The sequence below is a fragment of the Cricetulus griseus genome (assembly GCF_003668045.3).
Source record: "Cricetulus griseus strain 17A/GY chromosome 1 unlocalized genomic scaffold, alternate assembly CriGri-PICRH-1.0 chr1_0, whole genome shotgun sequence".
NCBI lineage: Eukaryota > Metazoa > Chordata > Mammalia > Rodentia > Cricetidae > Cricetulus > Cricetulus griseus.
Window position 1 is genome coordinate 59,283,253 of NW_023276806.1, and position 22,624 is coordinate 59,305,876.

At 44.0% G+C, this 22,624-nt stretch overlaps 1 protein-coding gene across 8 annotated transcripts in view; it reads left to right on the forward strand.

Moving 5' to 3' along the window:
• Bcl9 (BCL9 transcription coactivator) overlaps positions 1 to 22,624 on the forward strand; it is an 89,165-nt gene that overhangs the window by 50,390 nt on the left and 16,151 nt on the right. For 3 of the 8 annotated variants that reach the window (XM_027393737.2, XM_027393740.2, XM_035450708.1), the window contains 2 exons: positions 17,864 to 17,998; positions 20,025 to 20,106. The gene's annotated coding sequence lies outside the window, so the exon portion shown is untranslated. Of the gene's footprint in view, positions 1 to 13,724; positions 13,916 to 14,057; positions 14,478 to 15,545; positions 17,665 to 17,863; positions 17,999 to 20,024; positions 20,107 to 22,624 lie in introns of those variants that run through there. The other 5 variants (XM_035450709.1, XM_035450710.1, XM_027393736.2 and 2 more) reach the window with 4 other exon arrangements.

Below are 22,624 nucleotides of genomic sequence, written 5' to 3' on the forward strand. Positions count from 1 at the left end.
ACATAGCCATGACTGAAGGAAATGAGTTGCTTACACAATTCACCTCACCTTCTCTGCGTTCCTTCTGGTTTCAGAGTTCAGTACTGGGGCAAACAGCTTGATCCCAGGGTGATACCACAGGCAGCCATCTTGGTGGTTGAAGACTGAGAGGGCCTCTCATTCCGTTGCTGGGGGTAGTCTAATAGTTCTCTTTTTAACAACAAAGCGCAGAGAAGAGTTTTCAATCCATTTCAAGTTGCCCTGTATTTTCAGTCACTCAGAGGTGATTTTCCCCAGGCAGATTTAGCCTGGGATTTGGGGCAGGACCAGAGGTGGGCACATACTCTGTTCTCAGTGAATGAAGAATTATGGCTTCTTAAACCTTCTCTATTTGTGACCTCTTTTCATCTGACACGTTTGTATGGCACCCTGGATATATAGGTCTATAAAATAGTCAAACAGCTCAAGCATTTACTGATAATTTATCATAAAAATATATTTCAAGAGTTCTTTGATATGCATATATTTTACCATTTATTAAAGATGAAAGCAAATTTGCATATGAATGAGATGGATGTGCTTGTTTATTTTTATATAAAGAATTAAATCCTGGTTGAATACTTGATACTGCAGGATGAGGAGCCTCTCCAGTGTTTTTCAGTGTTGGTCGATATTTTTGATTTTATGATTGTCAATGTCGAGAATGCCGCATCCTTTAAATATTCAGTATATAATGACAGAAGTATGTTTAAGGCCATTTTGGAAATTCTGTCCGAATCCCAAATCAAAATTCATTTAATGGCTTTTATGAAACTTGAGCCCCTCAGACAGGTTTTTTGGAGAGTGGTAGACTTTTGTTTGAACTCAATACACAGAAGAAACAAACACAGCAATGGTTCTCTTCCAGTTTTACCAGGCACCTTGACAAGCACTATGCTGTTTAGGAAGAAACCACATCAGTTACTAAGCTGCTGCCAGACAGATGTCCAAGATGACAATCAACTAGAGCCACATTTTTTTTCCAAATTAGTTTTCCAAGAGAACAGCAAACTCCACTTTTCAAAGTCTGACAGATTTAGTTATTCAAATTAGCTAGGTGGTGGTGGTGGCTGTCAGTGGCAGCATCAGCATCATCACACACCTTTAATCCCAGCACTCAGGAGGCAGGGGCAGTCAAATCTCTGAGTTTGAGGCCAGCCTGGTCTACAGAGCAAGTCCCAGGGTAGCCAGGACTGCACAGAGAAACCCTGTTTCAAGAAACAACAACAAAAAGCTACTCAAACTAAAATCTTGAGGCTATAACTTTAACAGACTCCAAAATGGAATGAAAACAGGTATGTGCATTCACATGTCTTTGTACTATACACAAATGACTTTTTCTAAATGTTCCCCACTAAAAGCAACAGCTAATCTGTACAGTTCTACCTCTCATGTAAGCAAAACAGATATGATCTTACTAAATATGGGTGAAACTCAGGGCATGTAAGGAATTTCTAAACCAAGCACACTAATATTATACTGCTCAAAGTTACACTAATTTGATATTTACATGCTGATGAAGGACAGTAGGAAAATATGAATAGTCTTTGTTTTCCATAAGCCATTATGTTCCTCCAAGATCAGAAATCTTTGTGTGTTTGAGCAAAACCACTGCAGTTCAGAATTGCATAGCATAAGATAGTCTCAATGGTGAGCTGAGGTTTTTCAAGCACCCTTTATTGGTATCATTTGATATGAGTGGGGCAGATGGAGCATGTTTTGTGCCCAACTTGGGCTCGTTATGCATTTGATTTTTGAAGTACTTTTGATTGTTGTGCATTTAGAAGCCTTTCACTGTTGCCAATGTTTTGTGATACCCCTCTCTCCCTACCTTCCAGCTATGCCATAGCTCACAGTTTAAGCATCCAGGGCTTTAAGGGTGTAATAGGAGCTGGGCACATTGTTACCAAGATGTTGACATTGTCTTCCTAAAATGCTTGTTAAAGATTTTATTTATGTATGTATGTGTTATATGTTTGGTATATGTGTACATGTGTGTACAGTAGCCTGTGCCTGCGTATGCATACAGAGACAAGAAGAGGGCATTGAGTATCCTCTGTCACTCACCAGCTATTCCTTTGAGGCAGGCTCTCTCACTGAACCTGGAGCTTGTGTTTTCTCAGCTGGGCTGGAAATCAGCACACCCCAGAGGTCTTCTGTCTCCCCCCCCCACTACAGAGCTGAGGTTACAGGTGGCACGGGACCACCAGAACACTGGCTTGTTATGTGGGTATTGGGATCTGGACTCTGGTCCTCATGTTTGGGCAGAAAGTGCTCTTAACTACTGAGCCATCTCCCCAGGCCTTCAATCATCCTCTTAAAGATAGTGACACTGAGGTGTTGCATGTGGCATCTTCTTAGTCTTTTGCATGCCTTTTCTGCCAGCTTCTGCTATCATCTCCAGGTGTGTGTGTGTGTGTGTGTGTGTGTGGGTCTCTCCTCTTCCATGTCACTCATAATTCTAAATTTTAACTCTACTTCTTCCTAAATGACCTTCACTTTCCTAAAATGGCCAGTTCCTTGTTCTATCATTTATATACTTTTGGCAAATTAGCCACCACTGTCATCATGAGGCTCTAGAACATTTGCTTCATATGATTTCTGCCTGTTTGTAGGTAGAAGATGTAACTCAATAGATGATTCACACACAGCACACAAGGCCCAGCGTTTAATCTCCACACTACCCACCCCCAAAATCCCTATTGTGGTCAGTCCTCATTCCCAACCAATCACTTCCTGTATGAATTTTTTCAAGGCATTTCACATTAGTGAAATCAAGTAACACGCAGGGGTTTGTTTTGGTTTTTGTACCTCACATCTTTCATTTAGTATAGTGATTTTGAGATACATTTACACTCCAATGTGTCAGTTTTTTTTTTCTTTCTGATAAATACTATTCCATTGTACAGAGATGTCACATTTGGTTTATACATACATCCACTGAGCATTTAGGTTGTTTCTACTTTTTGACTAAGACTAATGAGACTGTGGCCCTCACAGGCAAGGTTTTTGTGTAGTATGTTCTTACTTCTCCTAGGTAGAAACCTAGATGTTGAATTGTTGGGGCACATGGAAAACAAAACTCAGGTTTAACTTTGTGTAGCCCTGGCAGTCCTGGAACTCACACTGTAGACCAGACTGGCCTCAAATTCAGAGACATGTTCCACCACCATCCAGACAGGCTTAACTTTTTAAGAAACAAGTAAACTGTAGTCAAATTTGTCTGCATTATTTTACATCCCTATACAGGAGACAGCGATAAAGGGAGAGAGAGAGAGAGAGAGAGAGAGAGAGAGAGAGAGAGAGAGAGAGAGTGTTTTATGGGGTCTGTCCTCACCAACATTGGTATTATCTGCTTTTCATTGTAGCCATCTCTGGTTGGTATGTTTTGGTATCTCACTGCAGATCAGGGAATTTTTCAACCCTTCCTTTTCTGACCACAGCGGCCCTTTTCAACCAGGTTCTAAGCTAGAAATACAGTTTATGCTTGTCCTGCCCCCCACCTCACCCCACCCCACCCCCCGCTGATACACTGCAGAAGAGAACTGCTACAGCTTTGCTCCTTGCTGTAGTGTGCCCCTTTTCCTCTCAGGGTCTGCGTCATCTCATACCCAGGTATCTAACGCCAGATGTATTGTCTAGCTACTTTCCTTGCCAGTTGCTCACTCTGCAAACCTCACTTCCCGAAGCTGCAGGTTAACAGTTAGACGAGCAACATGCAAAGCAAGGGCAGGTATGGGTGTGACACCAGGGAACTCTGCACATCCTCAGCAGCAACCTTCCCCATCACGTGGCTATGAGCTAGTCCTGAAACTTCTCAAAGCCCAGTTCCTTCATTAACCTCCCTGAGCCCCCGTTTTCTCTTGAGCAAAGTGAGCTAATAATAGAAGCTGAGTTATAGAGTTGTTCTCTAATAGAATTAGCTTAGAAAGCTCTTAGCATGATGCCAGGTACAGGGAGAGCACTCAAAATCAGTGTTGGCTTAGAGTGCTAATGACTGTATTATTATCGCTTCTTATGAACTAGCCACTCCCTGGTCCTGTCACATGGCTTGCATAAGGATCACACACGGCTGTGAATGTGGAAATACTTTGACGAATACCACGAGAATGGCAGCTACATGGATTTCCCTTGCTCAAGGGAAGGCAGCTACAACACTGGTTTTGCCACTAGCCTCACATTTAGGTCTGAACCTCTGGACTATTTAACAGCTGTGAGACCTGAGCAAATTTACCATCTCCACATTGGTTTGCTCATCTGTAAAATGGGTACACAATTGCGTGCTGTAAGAAGGAGGTTGTTGCAGTGTTGAGTCAACTGTAACCTTTTCATTTCTTTTTTAAATTAACAATGTATCTTTTTATATGTTTTCCCTAGATTTGTCTTAATTAATTCTCACTTCATCTTTAAAAGATTTTTGAGTTTTTTCTTTTATGTGTACATGTATAAGCCTTTGAGGATGTATGTGTCCTTGTGTGCCCTTGCCCTTGGAGGCCAGAAGAATGCCATAAGATCTCCTGAAGCTAGAGTTGCAGGTGGTTGTGAGAAACCTGAAGTGAATGCTAAGAGCCAGACCTGGGTCCTCCACCTAGCTGCTGAGCCACCTCTGCAGCTCCAATTCCCATTCTATTTACCCAACTGTACTCCCCAGTGACTCTATTTGTGTACAGAGAGAGGCTTCAGTTCAGACAGAGCCAGTTCCACCTCAACCTGACTGGTTTTCACCTCAACTCCACACTTAAGCTACAGGCTCTAGAACAGTCTCTTACCTTTCTGAATAAGAAAGGCCCTTTTTTCCCATAAAGCGCTTCAACTCTCATGGGGTTTTCTGTGTATTAAATAAGATAAAATAAATTGTTTAGGCTGTGGTTGGCCGGTGCTAACTGCTCTGTAAACAGCAGCTGTCACTCTGATCATATCTAATACATTTTGCTGTTCCTGTTTTATAATTCACAGCTACACATCTACTGTGTTCTTTCCCAGAGTCTGACAAGGCACCTTGTCTGTCCCTCCTGACTGTCCTTTCCTCCTGAACCCACCAAGTCACAGTCTTACAAGGCCGTTTTAACCTTTGGCCCTTCGAGAAATTGTCACTCTTTTCCCCAGACTCTTGACTCATGGTCTGCTTTTCTTTTCTCTGGAAGCCTGTGGTTTTTAGCATGCCTTTAATTCAATTAAGATCTTAACTGTTATTAAATATTTTTTTATTGTTGTTTCCTCAATTGAACTATAAGATTTCTTCAGCTTCTACTCCGCTCTCCCCCCACTCATGCTTAATTTAACACAAATGATCAATGGTAAAAGATCAAACATGTAAAGTAATAAAAAAAATTTAAAATAAGGGCTTTGGTTATCTGTATAGTGCCCTCAGTTCCTATGAGTCAAGACTGATGCTGACCAAAATTACTTATTCTCAGGCAGCACAGAGTAGAGAAAGAGGGTTGATGAAGACTCCCCAAATCAAGATCAGAGCTGCTTAAGTTGGCAAAGCCTGCCTTTCTAGGCACTAAAAACCTTGTTTTTATTTTCCTCTGACTTCTTGGCGTCTCTCTGCAATTTCAACTCCTTCCTCTGATCCCAGAAGGGCTGCCCTCAGAAAGCCCTCTGAGCATCTGCCTGGCTTCAATTTCTGAAGAAGGACCTCCAGGCTTCAGAGTTAGCCTTTTCTTTCTTCCCGTAATATTACTTTGGTGCAGTCTGCAGCAATGGAGGAGATGACTATGGCCAAATAACTTCTTAGAATAAAGCAGAGTTAACCCTTTATTGTGTTCCCCGAAAAGGCTTGGGGAAGTGGTACCTTGTATGCAAAGGTATGAATTTCTAATGTGCCAGGAGCATTAATTAAGGAGATATCAATGAGTGAGACTGGGTAGGAGCATGAAGGGGACATTGTGGGAGATTTCTTGGTGCCCCTACAAGCTCTCCCTCCAGCTCATCCCACTTTGGACAATCTGGAGATAACCAAACATAAAAATAACTGACATCTATTGAGTAATTATTTTGTCTCAGGCACTATTTGTATGAAGCCACTCATAGTCATTTATTCCCACAATGCTTGAGGAAGAAAAATATCATTACTCCATGCCATGAGGTCTGCCATTGTCAAGTTCTTTTTCTAAGGTCACAGCTTACTTACTGGTAGCAGAGCTGGGAGTCCAATTCAGGCAGTCTGAACGAGAGCCCCTCCACCCAGAAGTGGCCCTCTCCAGATACACATTGGGGAAAGCAGAGGAAAACGTAGATGTCATCATAGCAAACAAGGTGCTGTCCCTCTGTTAGTCAGGACACTGCCTGTCTGAACCAACCCGACCTTCAGTTTGCTCAAATACCTACACCTCAATGAAGTAAGGTTTACTTAGCTCTTCCCCCCCTTCAAATAACAGATCTATTCTGATTGCCATTTTGCTTTTTTGCCTCAGCTCTGCTATTTATTTATCACCTCCTTTCTTGCTCTGTGGCTATTTATATACATTGTCACACAGCTGAGCCCTAGCCCATTGCTGAGTCCTTGGCTTAGCTGACTCCTATGCAGACCTTAAGAGTGCGCTTGGGTGTTTTTACATTAAGTCTCCTGTCTACCTAGATACATCTCTTTTGCTTGCATTCGGCACCCGGTGTTTATACGTATCAATTATTATAATTGATTATAAATGTTTACTTATCAGTATTGTTAACTAGGTAGACCCCCGGATCCCAACATCAGGAAAGAAATGACTTGTATTTCCTTTTCTATTTTAGTATTTAGTAAAAAATACTAAAAATTCTTTAGTATTTTTCATGAGGCACATAATGGGCACTTACTCACATTTTAATTTTTAAATGAATGAATTCTCCAAGTCTGATGAGTCTCAAACACAGGATTGCACATCTAAATCCTTTTTTTTTTTTTGATACCCTAATATGTCCTGCATTTAGTAGATTCTTGATAAATATAGCAATGATAAATGATTCAAAAACAAAACAGGCATAAGCGTCTGCTCTCAGGTTTGGGGGTGGGGAACAGGGATGTACAGTAAGAGGTTGGTGGTATTCAAAGCTGCGTATTTAGGCGTGTTTTCAAATTGGTGATATAAAGAGCTGTGATGAGTGAGAAAGAAATAAAAGGGGGGTGAGGATGTTACCTGAAGTTTCTTGGCTAAAAAGTGTAGTTCAATATTCAAACTTCAATATTCAGGTTGACGAAGCTCTAAAGTCAGTATTATTGCTGTTATACCATATTGTTAAGTTCTTAGAGTAGATGGGCACCAAAGAACCAAGGTGACCTCTGCAATGAGACTGGGCTAGAAGAATGGGCATTGCACAAACTAGAGTATGTATAGACATCTTTAGGAAGTTCTGTTAGGAAAGAGTATGTAACTGACCGACAAAGGAAGACACTGACCAGGATTGTCTGTCCAACAGTCCAATCTTAGAAACAGAAAAAAAAAAAACAAAAAAAAAAAACAAAACCAATAAACTGTTTAAAGGAGGAACTTGTGAACACTGGTGACTAGGAATATATGGAGCAGGAGAGGTAGAGTCAGGATTACCCCCAAAGTTTGGAGCCTAAGTGAAAATACAGGGAATTGAAAAGGGTGAATTGGTTTTGAAAGATGGTGAATTCAGTTTTGACCTCTTCACAGAGAGAAGCTGAGAAATGCAGCATCAAATTCAAGTGAGGCCTGAACTAGACCTTGGGTTTGCTGATCCTATTCAAAGAGAGGATGGATTAGCTTGGGAGAGCATGAGAGGGAAGAAGATCAAAGAATCAAGGACCTTTGGAAGTAACCGAAATGAAGGACAGGCAGCCGAGCTTAAGTCAATAAAGAAGACAAACCCAGAATAGCAGTCCCTTGGGAACTGAGAACTGGAGGAAAAGGCTGAGGTGGGGAAATCAGTGGTGGTGGATTTGACAGCTGGGTTTGGCTGTATTGGGAGGTTGTTTCAGTAACCTGGCTGGAGTATTTACAAACTAGGAAACCACTCGGCTTTTTTTTTTTTTTTTTAAGATTTGTTTGTTTATTATGTGCACAGCATTCTGCCTGCATGTGTCCCTGCAGGCCAGAAGAGGGCACCAGGTCTCATTATAGATGGTTGTGAGCCACCATGTGGTTGCTGGGAATTGAACTCAGGACCTCTGGAAGAGCAGCCGGTGCTCTAAACTGCTAAGCCATCTCTCCTCGCCTTTTTAATGGCCTTGGACTAAAAGAAAGGGGAAGAGGACATTACTTCAAGATTTTACTGAAGAAAAGTGATAAAAGGCAAAACAAACAAACAAAAAACTTCACGGTTCTCCCAACATGGGATGAGACAAAACTGGCCTTGCAACATGGGAGCAGTACAGATCAAAATTGGAATGGTTTCTAGGGAAATGGCACAGACATCGATGAGAACATATAAAAGGATCACTAGATAGTAAGTGACGAAATTCAGTTTATGTTTTGTTGTCTGAATTTCACTTGGATCCACTTTCTGGCTTAAGATTGTGCTAGTGCTGTCTGGCAGCCCAAATGTAGAAACAAAGTACAGGTACACGCAGGCAGTGGGGACTTTCACTGCTGGAATGAATGATGGGTGGTCAAGGGCTCACGGGAGGCTGCCTGGCTAAGGATGGCAACCTGCATGCAAACCATGGTAGTGAAAAATCAAGCTGAAATGATTGGGCAGAAGTTCCAGAGAAACTGAGAAGACATTGTTTGAGTGAAATGGGAAGGACCCAAGAGCAAGGACAAGGACAAGATTCCTAAGAAAATGTCTGGAAGGTAATCAAATGAGAATAGGGGAAGCGTCTAGAATCGTTGCTTGGGGAAGCAGTTCAAAACAAAAATGTGGAATTACAAATTAGTGGGAATTAACAAGGGAGAGGAAGTGGGGCTCTAAGGACAGATTTGAGGAACTGGTAAGAAAACTGAGGTTGTAGCTCAGCGGTAAAGCACCTGTTGGCATGCATCGGTCCCCAGGATTAATACTGGGCAATGCAGGGATGGCTCAGCAGTTAATCCCCAGCACCCACATGGTGTCTTAAGATCCTGTTTAATTCCCTCTCAAGGGGATTCAACTCTTCTGGCCTCTGAGGGCACCAGGCACACATGGTGCATAGATATACATGCAGGCTAAATATCCATACACACAGCTTTTGTTGTTTGCTTTTATGTATGAAGATGAGGGGCTTTGGGCAGAAGACGCTGAAGCACATGAAGCCCTTAGATTGCCGCTTGTTAGACCATGTGGGCTACAGTCAGATTGGGAAAGGTGGGAGAGACCATCAGCACTGTGCCAGCCACTTAGAGCGTTGAATGTCACACAGTCAGAATTTTAGGGGGTAGGATGATGAGGTAAGAGACACAACCATACAGGTTGGCACATGGAATAAGCAGGGTGGGTGGTACTTTCTTGCGGGATCTGCATGTCACGTCCACAAGAGCTTCACATTTAGGATGATGTGATGACCAGTCTCTGCAGAGTGCTGGTGGCACTGGGGAAGGGGCAGAAGGGAGGGGGTTGGGAACACAGACTCCTACTTCATGAAAAAGTGTTAGTCCTTCATTTTTCAGGCAAGGATGAAGCTCTGAGATTCTTCCATGAACTTTCATGGAGAGCTGTTTCTCTTTCATGGCAGTTTAAGAAGTGGTCTCTGGGCTACCTCACCACAGCGCTGTGCAAGTGACAAGATGCCATTCTTATCTAATCCTGCATTTTTAGGTCAGTGTGACCCTCAGTGGCATTCCCTTAGCATTGAAAGTCACCAGTTTTAGTGAAGAGGATGGGTTGGAAGTGAACGAACACTGGCAATAAGAACCTATGGGCACACTGAGGGTCTTGACCATGGCAAGAGTTTATTAGGAAACTCCAGTAACCCTCCACCAGCTGGCTGAGTGACTCAAGCTTTCTTAGTTTTAATTCCATGACTCCTAAGGTAATTGCCTGTCATCCCCTACAGTTGTCACTCATAAATACTGTTGGGAATGAGCAGTTCCTAGATATTGGGACAGTGGAGCACTGGGTTCAAATCCTAGTCCCTCACAGTGAGTACAATCTTTGCAAAGCATTAAGTTTCCATGTAAAACTATCACCCAAGAGGCTGGAGAGATGGCTCAGGAGTTAAGAGCACTGACTTGTTCTCCCAGAGGACCCAAGTTCAATTCCTAGCACTCACATGGTGGCTCTCAGTTTTTTATAACTCCAGTTCCAGGGGATCTGACAGACACCCTCTTCTGGACTCTGTAGGCACTGCACACACGTGATGCACAGACATATATGTAGGTAAAACACACACACACACACACACACACACACACACATTTTTTTTTAAATTTTTTAAAAATATTAAGAACCTGTCATCTGAGAAACAAGATGGATTCTTTTCAATTATAGTTTTTGGGTATGCTTATCAAGAACTGAAGAAACAGGAACACTTGTCCCTCTAACTTGAAAATAGGTGTCTACGGCTGGGTGGTGGTGGCCCATGCTTTTAATCCCAGCACTCAGGAGGCAGAGGCAGGTGGGTCTCTGAGTTTGAGACCAGCCTGGTCTACAGAGTGAGTTCCAGGACAGCCAGGGCTACACAGAAAAACCTGTTTCAAGAACAGCAACAACAAAAAGAGAGAGAGAAAAAAAAAATAGTTGCTCAGAGAGCCTGGGGGTAAACTTAAATAATACTGTAAATTCTGTGATCTGTTGGAGAATTAAGAAGTCAGACTTGCATCATCCCAGCTTGGAGGCCACTGCGTGTTTATTGTCCTTATGAGAAGCAAGATTCAGTGAGAAACGTCAAATCCAGGTTATAAAATGCCTTTCTTTTTAGCAGTTTTACCATTGAGAGGAAGAAGGATTTCAAAGAGTTGCTAGAGTAGCAGAAACACCCTGAGAGACCTCTGTTTACAAGATACTTTTGGAAGGATGTCTCCATTATCCATTAGCCTTTATGCATATCCAGTGTGTGAAGTCCTCTCTACAACAAAGGCAAGTCTTGTCCCATGAGAGGAGATGTGTGGAGGTCAGAAAACTCGGAGAGCAACTGCTCCAGTAAAAGAAACTATTGAGCAGAATAAATGATATTTTAAGGTACACTTCTATCCTTTGTGCAATGTAGCTAAACTAACATTACTGTGAAGCTAACCTTTACATTTCCTGCTTTTTAGCATGCTTAACGTCTTGATGCTATTGCCTTTACCCCAGTGTTGTGTGTGTGATCCTCATCTTCATTTTCCTTCTGGTTCAATAAGTAATTCTGAACTTTAACACATGGCTGCATGAGAGACTGATACCTAGCAAAAAGCAGTTAAGTATCTCTCTCTCTTTTAATTACATTATTGTCATTGTTTGCTGTTTAGCTTGCTGACTAGCAGTGACCTAAACTGGAATATCCTAGTTGTGCTGTCTAGTTTTAAACCAAGTTGACACCAGTTACAGTTATCTTAAAGGAGGAAAACCTTCAATTGAGAAAATGTCTTCATAAGATCTGGATGAAGGGCATTTTCTTAATAAGTGATTGATGGGAGAGGGCCCAGCCCATTGTGGGTGGTACCGACCCTGGGCTGGTGGTCCTGAGTTCTGTAAGAAAGCAGGCTGAGCAAGCCATGTGGGCCAAGTGAGTAACCAACACCCCGCCATGGCCATGACCTCTGACCGGCTTCTGCCTCTAGATTCTTGCTCAATTTGAGTTCCTGAATTCCTTCCTGAGTTCCTGAATTCAGTGCTGTGGAAGTGTAAGCCACATAAACCCCTTTCTCCCTAGGTTGCTTTGGTCATGTGTTTCATTACAGCAGTATAACCCTAACTAGGAAAAGAAGTCTTTTGGCAGTGATTTTGTTTTAGGAATACAATCTATATTATGATACCCTTTTATTTACATTAGCAATCCCAAATGTCTCATATATTTCTGGTTTGGTTGTCTTTTCTCATAGTCATACCTGACCTTATCTTGTGCCTCTTTTACATAGGTTTTTAGCTATGTAGAGTCTAATTTCTAAAGTCAAATGTTGACAGCTTCCCCTCTCCAATTAATTTCTTATTTAGACTCCATTTGCTCTTGGGTTTATTTTGTTTAGATCTACCAGACTCTTTAAAAAATTTATAAACTCAGTCTCAACAGAACACAGAGAGAAAATATCCTGCCACAGTTGTTCAGATTCTAAGCCCAGGGAGAAACTGTATGGAAACCCACATGGCCAGTCATGAGTTTTGAATAGTTTGGAAAGCGGTGAATGAACTTTGTCTTTTAGGGTTCTCTTATACCACCCTTTACAACGGCATTCTTCCTTAAAAGAGCACTACAAGGAAGGCTCCCTATTTTGTGGGCTGCCCTGGTAAAATACATGGGCAATAGAAGAATAGATGTAGGTCTTTTTGGCTGTGTTGCTTGCATCCACCTTCAGGGAGATTGTGCACCTTCTCAGATAGAAAGAATCCATCCAACCATGTTAGAAAAGCTTTGGACCAGTGCACAGAGTTGCAGCAACATCTTTAACTCCGCAAAGTACAAACTCGAAGATTAGTAGGGCTTTGTAGGGAGGGGAGACAGTAATGATGGCTGGTCACGGTAGTAACACCGGCCCCACAAAATAGGAGTAACAGGAATCTGAGCGTCAAGCCATGATGTGAAAAAGTGCAATCTAATGGGCTAACAATCACTTCACTGGGGACAGTGCTGAAGCACCGGCTTCGAATTTTTACAACAAAGCTCTTCCGAAACATTAAGGGAGTAATGCTGCGATTGGGAGAAGAAGACCTGGGGGCCCGGGCAGAGGTACCCTCTGGGGACCCTCGGTCGTGATGGCCTGGCAGGGCTGGGCGGGGCAGGGCCCGAGGTGAAGGAGACCTTGCACTAGCCACCGCGCCTGCAAGACCCCCGTCTGCTCTGGAAAGCGGGAGGAGAGTGCAAGCCGAGGGGGTCTGCTCTCCAGAGGGAAGAAAGCGGCACTGGCAAGGTAGAGAGCAGACACCGAGAGGCGGCTGGGAGGGCTGGTAGAAGCAGGGCGGAATCGCCGCATCGGGGTGTGAGGAGGTGGCATGAAGACTGGGGGCTAGGCCTGGACCTGAGCGGCGGGAGAGAGTGAGGGAAGACCGGTTCCTTTAGCAGCTCCCAATTAGTTTCTGTCAAAGATGGCCAAATTCCACTTTGCCCTTCCCCCTTCCGCGCCTTTTCTAGTCCTCTGGCTCCCAGTGCTGCTGGAGGCCGTGGGGAGTCCGGTTGAGTGAGCGTCCGGAGGAGGGTCAGGGAAGGGAGAGAACCTCGCCGCCACACCACCCGCCCCGCGGGTCCTGCGGGAGGATCTTTTAGTTGAGAAAGAGGGCTCTGCGGCTTTAAAGCGGGGGAGTGGGCGTCACCGCCGGGACCCGGTGACTAGCTGGGGCGGGGTGTGTGGGGGCGGGGTTATGCAAAGCAGGAGGCGGTGCCGGCAGGGCGGGCTCTCGTGTAGCGCTGGAGCGGAGGCGGGGCCTCCTGGTGGGCGGGGCGAGGGCGGCTTCTCTCTGGCCAGGCGCGGGACGGGGGTGGAGGCCGCGGCGGGCTGGTACCATCGAGCACGTTCGGGGAGGGGGACGGGTGCCATTCCCCCGGAGGGGGCGGGCCCTGCGGCGGCGGGGCCAGGGCCCCATTCCCCGCGGGGCGGGGGGAGGGGCGGCCTCCGCTCGCGTCCGAGGCGGGGCCGCGGTACCTTTCGTGGCGCGGTGCGGGGGAGGGCCGAGGGGAGGGGAAGGGGCGGGCCCGGGAGGGAGCCGGAAAGGGGAGGCGCCGGCGGACAATGGAGCCTATGTGTGCCTGCGGAGGTGGACGGCGCCGCCGCTGCCGCCGCCGCCTGGGGGAGACGCTGCGCCGCCGCTGCCGCTGGCCCCTGCCCCGGCCCCCGGGGCTGAGTGCAGCAGCCCGGGACCGTAGCCCCCGCCCGCGCCTGCCCCTCCCAGGCTCCGGCCCGGGGTAAGTGGCCCGGGAGGGGGAGGGGCGGGCCGGCGCGGCGGGGGCCGGGTCCGCGTGCGCGTGTGGCCGGGGGCCTCCGGGGGTCGGGGCGCTGGCTTGGCGAGTTGAGTCTGGAGGAACCTGTTGGGGGAGGCAGGGAAGCCGCGGGAGCTGTGGGAAAGACCGGGGCATCTCTCGGGGTTTTGGAGATTGTGTCCCAAAGCTGTGCTTGGAGAGGTTACCTGAGGGGAGAGGACCGCCTCGGGGTCCTGGGATAGAGGGGCGATGGAGCGGAGACGGAGCGCGAAACTAGGGATTTCTGGTTGAGTTTGGTGGGGTCTGTAAGACCCCGGAGATGCGTAGGGAGAAAGGGGACTTTGCAGGCCAGTGACTTGTTGAGGGGTTGGGGGAGGTGAAAAGCCTAGAGGAATGTCTGAGCTGTAAAGGGTTCCAGCAGGTGAGTTGGCTATGTCTAGGTCACTGAGTCATTGTGGGGGTCGTAGAACACACCAGTGATTTTCAAAGTGGAGCCCTAGACGCTGACTGGCCTTTGAAAGTTGCAAAGACTATTAAGATGTCACTGGTAAGTGTTGGGTGAGCTTGGTGAAATGGAGATAGCCTGAGAGTTGGTTGTTAGTCGGGAGGGAAGGGCAAGGCCTGTATTGCTGGGGACCTTAAGGTTGCTAGGGATGAGAAAGAAGTCTTGAAATCTGTTCCCCAAGAGCTTTGGTCTGCGGGAGGTAAGGAAGGTGTTTTTATAAGTGTTAAGAGTGATTCTGAGGCTAAGGTTGGAGTCGGGTGGTGATTTGATAAAGTCATTAGATAGGGTAGAGAAATGAAGGGAAGTAAGTGTCTGTGGAGATAGTCTCCAAGGCAGGATGCAGTTGATACAAAGTTAGACTTTAGTTAAGGCGAACACAAGTCAACCCCTAGCAGTGACTTCAGTAGGAAAATGATCAAGTGGCCATGTAAAAAGTCAGTTTGATGGAGTATTTGTTAGCATTTGATATATTATGGAATTAAATGCTTGTTTGGGTAACAGAGATTTGGGCTCTTGTGTAGGAACGAGTGATGAATTAGTTATTCGCAGGTAACAAGAGTAAGTGAAATAGTTGAGAAGTGGTACCAAAGGGTGATGGAGGGAGGGGTAAGAGTTGTTAGACCCTGTGACTGGATGTTGTTCAATATGGTTGTCTTGTTGGTTTACAAGTTTTTGACTGGACACTAGTCATCGGGAAGTTTAGCGTTGAAGAAGTGTTTGTGTACAAATCCGATAGTCCTGGGGGCCAGTAACAAAGTCCTCTTTCTTCTGTTGATAGAGAGGGATTAAGAAGAGGGTCTGCCTTGAACATGGATGTCAATGAGGAGTCAGGGGGGGAACCCATGGTAGTGGTTAGTATTTTTCCCTGGTGTAAGAAGGGACTTTGAGAGCCCATCCCACGTGAAGGGATGCACTCTGGCCCTGGACACAAGGGGAAGGGCCTAGGCCCAGCCCAGGATGATGGGGTGGACTTTGCAGAGCCCCTGTTGAGGGCCCTACCCTGCCTGGGGAGTGGAGGGTGGATGGGGTGGGAGGTAGGTCGGGGTGGGGGTGAGGGGAGGGAGAGGGAGAAGGGATTGACATGTGAAACAAGCTTGTTCCTAATTTGAACTAATAAAAAAATTTTTTAAAAAAGAAGAGGAGGGTCTGGCCGGCAGGCATTCCATTCTTTAGCTAAGTGAAGTTAGGCAGCCAAGCGCTCTGACTCCCACAGCACAGGCCTGACTCCTACAGGCATGTGACTCACGCCCTTAACCCAGCACAACCACAGGCAGAGGCAGGCCGATCTCTGTGAGTTCAAGGCCAGTCTGGTCTACAGATGGAGTTCCAGTACCAGCTTCAAAGCTACACAGAGAAACCCTGTTTCGGAAAACAAACAAACAAACTAAAAAGGATCTGTTGGTTAGGTGTTACAAATGTGTTTGGAGGATTGAGAGCTCCATTAACTGGTGGTTTGGATAAGTTGAAGAATTGTGGAGGTGTGTGTATGACATTTGATAGTTTTGTGACCTAGAAGTTTAATATTGAGCCGCGAAAGTCTTTGTAATCAATGTGCTGAGTATAATTGTTTCAAAGTATATGATAGATGGATAGGAAAGTCATTGGCCTAAAGATGAAAGCACGAAGTTTGTATAGTTTTCTTTTTGTAGGGCAAGTACCATGGAACTGGTTCTTGAGCAAAAGGAATGTTTTGTTCTGGATTCTAGTTAACCAACACAAGCAAAAAAGTACTTATATATGTTGGAATTTCTTCTATGGGTGCTTTCCCCTTGACCTTCAGCAATGTCTGCTCATGTGAACCAAAGGGAAATGCTGTACAGTTTGTAGGGGGAAAGACCCAGAGCTTTCACAGGCATTGTAACCAGCCAGGGATATTGGATCACAGTGACCTGGTACAATGGTAAAAATCCCTGAACTTGGAATCAAGATGTTAGCTCTCTGGCTGTCTTACTTTCAACTTTGGACAGATCTCTGGTTTTCTGGTTTTCCTGCCTGTGAAGTGGTGCTGCTTCTCTGAACACTCGGAGCTGCCTTTCAGCCTAGCAAGTTAATGCCTGTCCAAAAAGTTCTTTGAACACTTCTGAGGATGAGAGATTATGTAGCACAACTTTTTTTAAAATCCTATTTTGACTGTCTCTCTCAAATTCAACTTTTGTACAATTATAGTAATATATTTAATCAAAGAACAAAAGGGGGTATTTTGTATACATGTTTTGGTCTGTTGTCTGAATTTAGGGATTTATATTGATTTTGAAAGATAGTACCTCCTTCTAGTTTTCAATGGCAAGATAGTAATTTTGATGGCAATTCTAAATTATGTGAGCAAAAGTCAGCAAGTGTGGTGAGTAAGAAGATAGATGCTGTGATGTTGGCTTAGGCTACAGGAGCCTGGTGTTGTGGCCTAAGGCATATTCCTTGGTTTCTTGGCTAGTCCTCCTCAGCCATGAGATAGTGTGGGAAAAATAACTTCTCTCTTTGCCTTCATGAATATGATGGGAGAGTCTGTGGAAGCTTTTCTTGTTCTAACTCCAGGGATCTTAGTGTTTGTATACCCCAGTACTCTGGCAATCAAGTGTTATAGGGCCCCACCTGAGAGTGTTTCTTAAATGCAGGAAATAAAATACATAGAAGTAAGTACAAATGAGTTGTCAAAATGTTCATGGTGATATGGTAATGTGTCTGCTGCTTTGTAACACGCTGAATAATGTCTAATGAGAATGTGATTTTGAAGTAGTGATGGGAGAAAAGTATGTGTCATTATGTCAGCGTATCTTCAACAACTAATGTGACGTGAAAATGTGTGGTGGTACTGTTGGTGGCACAGTCACAGTATTGCTAATGCTGCACCCACTGTTGAAGGCTGTGCTAACTTCATTACTTAGAGATTAGTCAAAATGAAGATCTGTGTTATCTATTCCCTGAAGGATCCAAGCCATCTCTCTCCTAGGTCTGTGCACAGACTCCGTGGGAGCTGTGAATCATGGAGTTAAGAACTACCCTAGACCAACTGATTCTGCTTTTGTTTTTTGTTTTTCCCTGTGATTTTTGAAAGTTAGCTTAAGGCCACTTACATTTTGAGTTTTGTGATATTTTTAATTATCTCCATCATGCTAAGAACAGAGGCATACAGAACACATGAGAAGCCAAAGACCATTTTGCAACCTGTGATGGCCATTCTTGGTTGTAGAAAAGGTTAAAAACAAGAATTGAAAGGGCACTTTTGTGCTTGGTAGGTTTTACTTTTCCAAGTTCCATAGTCCCCATTAGCATACGTCGTTCCCCCACAGGGTAGAATTGCAGTCCCTTTCTCTGACTTGTATATAAAGTTTTCTTGGGTTTGTGTTCTTCCTCCATTAGGGAATGGGTAGTTTTCCTTGGAGTCGGTGTGAATTTGAGTGTGAACTTTTCCTTTCTTCTTGTCATCATAGGACTGGATGTGGAACTAACTGGTGTCGCTTCAAATTGACCTAAAAACTCCTATGTGGTGGGGTGACAGTTCTCCTTCTCTGTAAGTTCCTCCCTGCCCCAATGTAGAAGACAAAGCAACATAGACAACGTGAAAGGTAAAAACCTCACCATTAGATTTTTGTCTTTTTGGAGTTTCTTGTAAAACTGGGCTGCTCTCTATCTAGAAGTCTCCCAAAGTGAAACTCGTTAAATTAGATGCAAGTCACAACTACAGATGCCATTACACTGTGCTTTGTGTGATCCAGGGCCTGGTGCATGACTCACCTCAGAAAGCTAAGGAGAAAGACAGTGAGAAGTGGAGGCTAGTGCATATATTTCCACTTAGGTTTTCGTGAATGTGAGCTAAGAGTACCAAACTCACTGTAATGTCGTTCAACCATCAGTTGTTGTTTTTTTGCTGAGACGATGATTGACACTGTCCTCGGGGAGTTCCCTGTCTAACTAGAACAGTGATACTGTTTTCAAAGAGTTAAATAATGTGAAATATGAATACTAGAGTGCCCTGGAGGACATACAGGGGTATCTGGCAAGCTAAGAAAATTTCACAGACAAGGGATATAGGTAGCCATTACTCCTAAGGATGGTGGTTAGAATTTACATTGAAACTTGAATTTCGTCAGAATTCTTTAGCTTGATATGAATTTTATTTGTTCCCTTAAAGTTTAGTAGCCATTGAAGGACAATAGATGCATTCTGCCCCATGAACACTAAAACACAGTAATATTTCGTGTGAACTGAGGTTTTCTGCATGTGCCCACTGAACCATTTGTTTTTCTCTACATTCTGGAGAGAGATCGCTCTTCCTTTTGTGTGCTTGAAGAAGCCGTTTTGTTGTTGGCAAGCCAGAAGTTAAGAATGAGCTAGGAATGGAATCTTAAGGCCTTTTAGTTCCACATTCTAAGTATGACACTATGCCTTTTATGGAGTAGTGGTCATAGCATAGAAATGAAATTTGTTAAACATGACATAGTTCTAATAAACTTGACTTTGTAGAGCAGGGAAGTAGGAAAGCGTCACTGGAAGAATTGAAGTTGGAATTTTGCTTCTGAGCTCAGTCAAATTAATTTGTGGATTTACTTAAAACTTTACTAATCCTATAGAGTGCTCTTTTTAAGATCCCTAAATAATTTGGCTCTAAAACCTTCTAGAACTTTGTTCTCCTTGCAATCACAACACTGTAGCTTCTTCAGTGAGATGGCTTAGCCAGTGGAGGTGCCTGTGTCAAGTCTGACAATCTGAGTTGAATCCCCAAGACCAGAACCCATATGGTGGAAGGAGAGAATTGCCTCCCACAAATTTTCCTTGGACCTCCACACATGCACCATAGCACACTTATGCACGCATGCATATACATACTAAAGTAAGTAAGTACAATTTACTTTAATTTACAATTAAATTTACAATTTACAATTTAATTTACAATTAAAGTAAGTACAATTTCTTTAAACTATAGATTTTGGGTAAAGTGTTATAATTCTAGTCTTCAGAGACCGCCGTTGGAAATCGTTCAGGTTGCCAGCTTTCCTTTGTTCATCTCATCACTTTGCACACAGTAGGCATTGAATAAAAAAGCAAGTTTGTTCAGTCCTAAGTTCCTACCAAAGTATTCAAATACATTTTCTTCCTAGCTGCTGCCACATAGAGTTGCAGCTATGCAGAGAGAGTAGCTGTGTGAGCCTCGGGTTGTAGATTCAGAAGCCCCCTTGGTGTTTTGTCTGTTTGCACCTTCACAGTTCAGTCTCTATACTAGTAAGAAGTGCTAGAAGCAAAAAAAAAAAAAAAAAGTGAGCTTTCTTTTTCTTTCTTTTTTCCATTAAATGCCTGGAAATTTCAAAGTAGAAAAGGTGATTTTATCTGCACTTAGTGTCTCTCCAGTCTCTGGAAACAATGTGTAATTGGGAAGGAAAGAAAAGCCCAAGGGCCTTAAAATATCTACAGGTTCTGTATAAACCTAACAGTTGGAAGTTGATTCTGTGTACATGGGAGATGGCGCGCTCCTTTTTAGAATCCTGGAGGAAACAGGAAGCCTGTTTTTCTCTTGTTACTCCACCATTGTCACATGGTATTGTTGATGTTTTTCAGATCTACTTGGGGACTATCACCCACTTTATTCTCTTCTAGGTGAGGGTCATCTTTGAGGAAGGGGCTCCCAACTCCTCACCCCCAGGATGAACTCTGCAGTGTCCTGACCCTTGGGGTTCTGGTGAGTACACTTGGCTGGTAGCACAAAGACATGCGCCTGCCTTAGGAATGTGATGATCTCGGTAGAATCCTTTAGCTTTCTCTCAATAGTTGATACTTTTTCTTTTCATCATTCAGCTCTGCTGCTCTACCTACCCCTCATCTCTGGTAACTGCCATTCTGTTACCTACTTCTGAGTTCAACTTGTTAAATGTGTCTGAAATCATATGGTGTTTGACTTTCTGTGCCTGGCTGATTTTATTTAATGTCTTCTAAATTCATCTATGTTATAAATGACTGGATTATAATGTTTTTTAAGGCCAAATAGTCCCAGTCTGGGAGGAGGGAGTCTGTCATATTTTTTAAATGTATTCATCCATTGATAGCTGCTTAGATAGCTTCTGTATCTTAGCTGCTGTTAGGAATTGACAGGATCTAGTGGCTCATACATTTAATCCCAGCCTTGGGGAGGCAGAGGCAGGTGGATCTGTCTGAGCTTAGGATAGACTCGATATTATATAGCTTTAGGCCAGCCAGGGCTATACAGTAATACCCAGTCTCAAATAAAAAACAACAACAAAAAACAAAACAAAAGAATTCTGCTGTGAAGATACCTCTTGGACATACTCATTTTCTTGTTTTGAATAGTAGTTTTGAACAAATGCCTAATGCTCTGGGCTCCATAGTAAGTGTAGAATTGGAAGGATGAATATTGTTAGTCTTGGTCCCTACCTTCATGGAGCTTATAGTTTAGTGGGGAGATGAATGTTGACAGCTGATCACATAGTGATCTATACGATTAGGAAACATGGAGAGAATTCTGTGGGGAAAACCCAGGATGCTCTGAAAACTGTGATGGATGATTTCATGTAGGTAGGTGATTTTAAGGCAGTGGTTCTCAACCTTCCTAACACTTTGACTCTTTAATATGTTCCTCATGTTGTGGGGACCCCTAACCGTAAAATTACTTTGCTACTTTATAACCTGATTTTGCTACTGTTATGAAATGTAATATAAATATCTGTGTTTTCTGATGGTCTTAGGCAACCCCTGTGAAAAGGTCATCAACCACAGGGCATTGGTGGCCTTTAATCCCAGCACTCGGGAAGCAGAGGCAGGCGGATCTCTGAGTTTGAGACCAGTCTGGTCTACAAGAGCTAGTTCCAGGACAGTCCCCAAAGCCGCAGAGAAACCCTGTCTCGAAAAACCAAAAAAAAGAAAGAAAGAAAGAAAGAAAGAAAGAAAGAAAGAAAGAAAGAAAGAAAGAGTAAAGTTCATCAACCTCCAAGGTTGAGAACCACTGTTTTCAGGGGTCCTTCTCCGAAGAAGAAATATTTAACCTGTGACTCCATGCTAGGTGATGGAAGAGGCATTTATTGAGATGAGGGAAATAGTTTTGGAAGGAAGGCTAAACTAAGGTGAATTAATTTGTGTTCAATACTGTCAGTTTTGAGCTTTCGGGGAAGTGTCTAGCAGTTGGGCTTACAGGTTTACAGAGTACAAGCCAAGCCAGATGTGTGAACCTGGGAGCTGTTGACATGGCAGGAACTCATTGAAGAAGAAGAGAACCCAGTTTTGTGGGACTCAAGAGTGTTAGAGCGGGTTGAGAAGGGACTCGGGATGCACACATATCAGGAGTAGCTGAAGAAGCAAGAGGAAAGTGCAGATTCCAGAAGGAAGGAATTGCTTACAGTATGAGCTGGGGTGGCCAGCCTTTTGCTGCCAGGTTTACAATGTTGTCATCTGTAGAGTCCATGCTTGAGAAGCACATAATTGAGTGTTTTTCTGATTGAACAAAGAGTTGTGTAATGTTTTAAGTAGTAAGCTTTTCATTTTTGTATTGTGCCACATTTATAGCTACCATGTACACACCTGATAGATGATGGGGTGAGATGTTAGACCAGAGCTGGGACAGCCCCAACAGAAATAGTGGCCCTGTGATCTGGGGATGGACATTAATTCCATATGGTGAAAGGTGAATGACAAGAAAACATGTGTCTTGTGTCACGCCCACAGAGAAATTTGGTTCTAAGGGGAGTAGAAGGCTAGATTGGGTTTTGGTTTGCTCTATTTATTTTTATTTTTTTCTGTACATTTATCTATTCGCTCTGTGTGTGGCTGTATGTGGGCACATGTGTAACATGGCTCATCTGTGGAAGTCAGAGAACAACCCTCAGGAACTGGTTCTCTCCTTCCAGCATGTGGGTCCCAGGGATCAAACTCAAGTTGTAAGGCTTGGTGGCAAGTGCCTGTTGAGCAATCTCACTGGCCCTCTTCAATTTTTTGGTTCTAGAAGGATACCATAGTAGGTCTGAATGCTAGCTGGCAAGATCTGATGGGCATAGGAGGAAGAAGGGAGAACAAGAGTAAGAGCCCCCAGCAGGCAGAGTAACCCAAGGCATGAGCCAGACCACCTGTTGGTGGACTGAACTTTGGTGAAAGTGGCTGGTTTTGTTGTTTGTTTTGAATACAGTGAAGCAAACCAGCATGGGTTAGTGTGGGGATGTCCCACTGGGTAAAACATCTTCCTGGTAAGTACT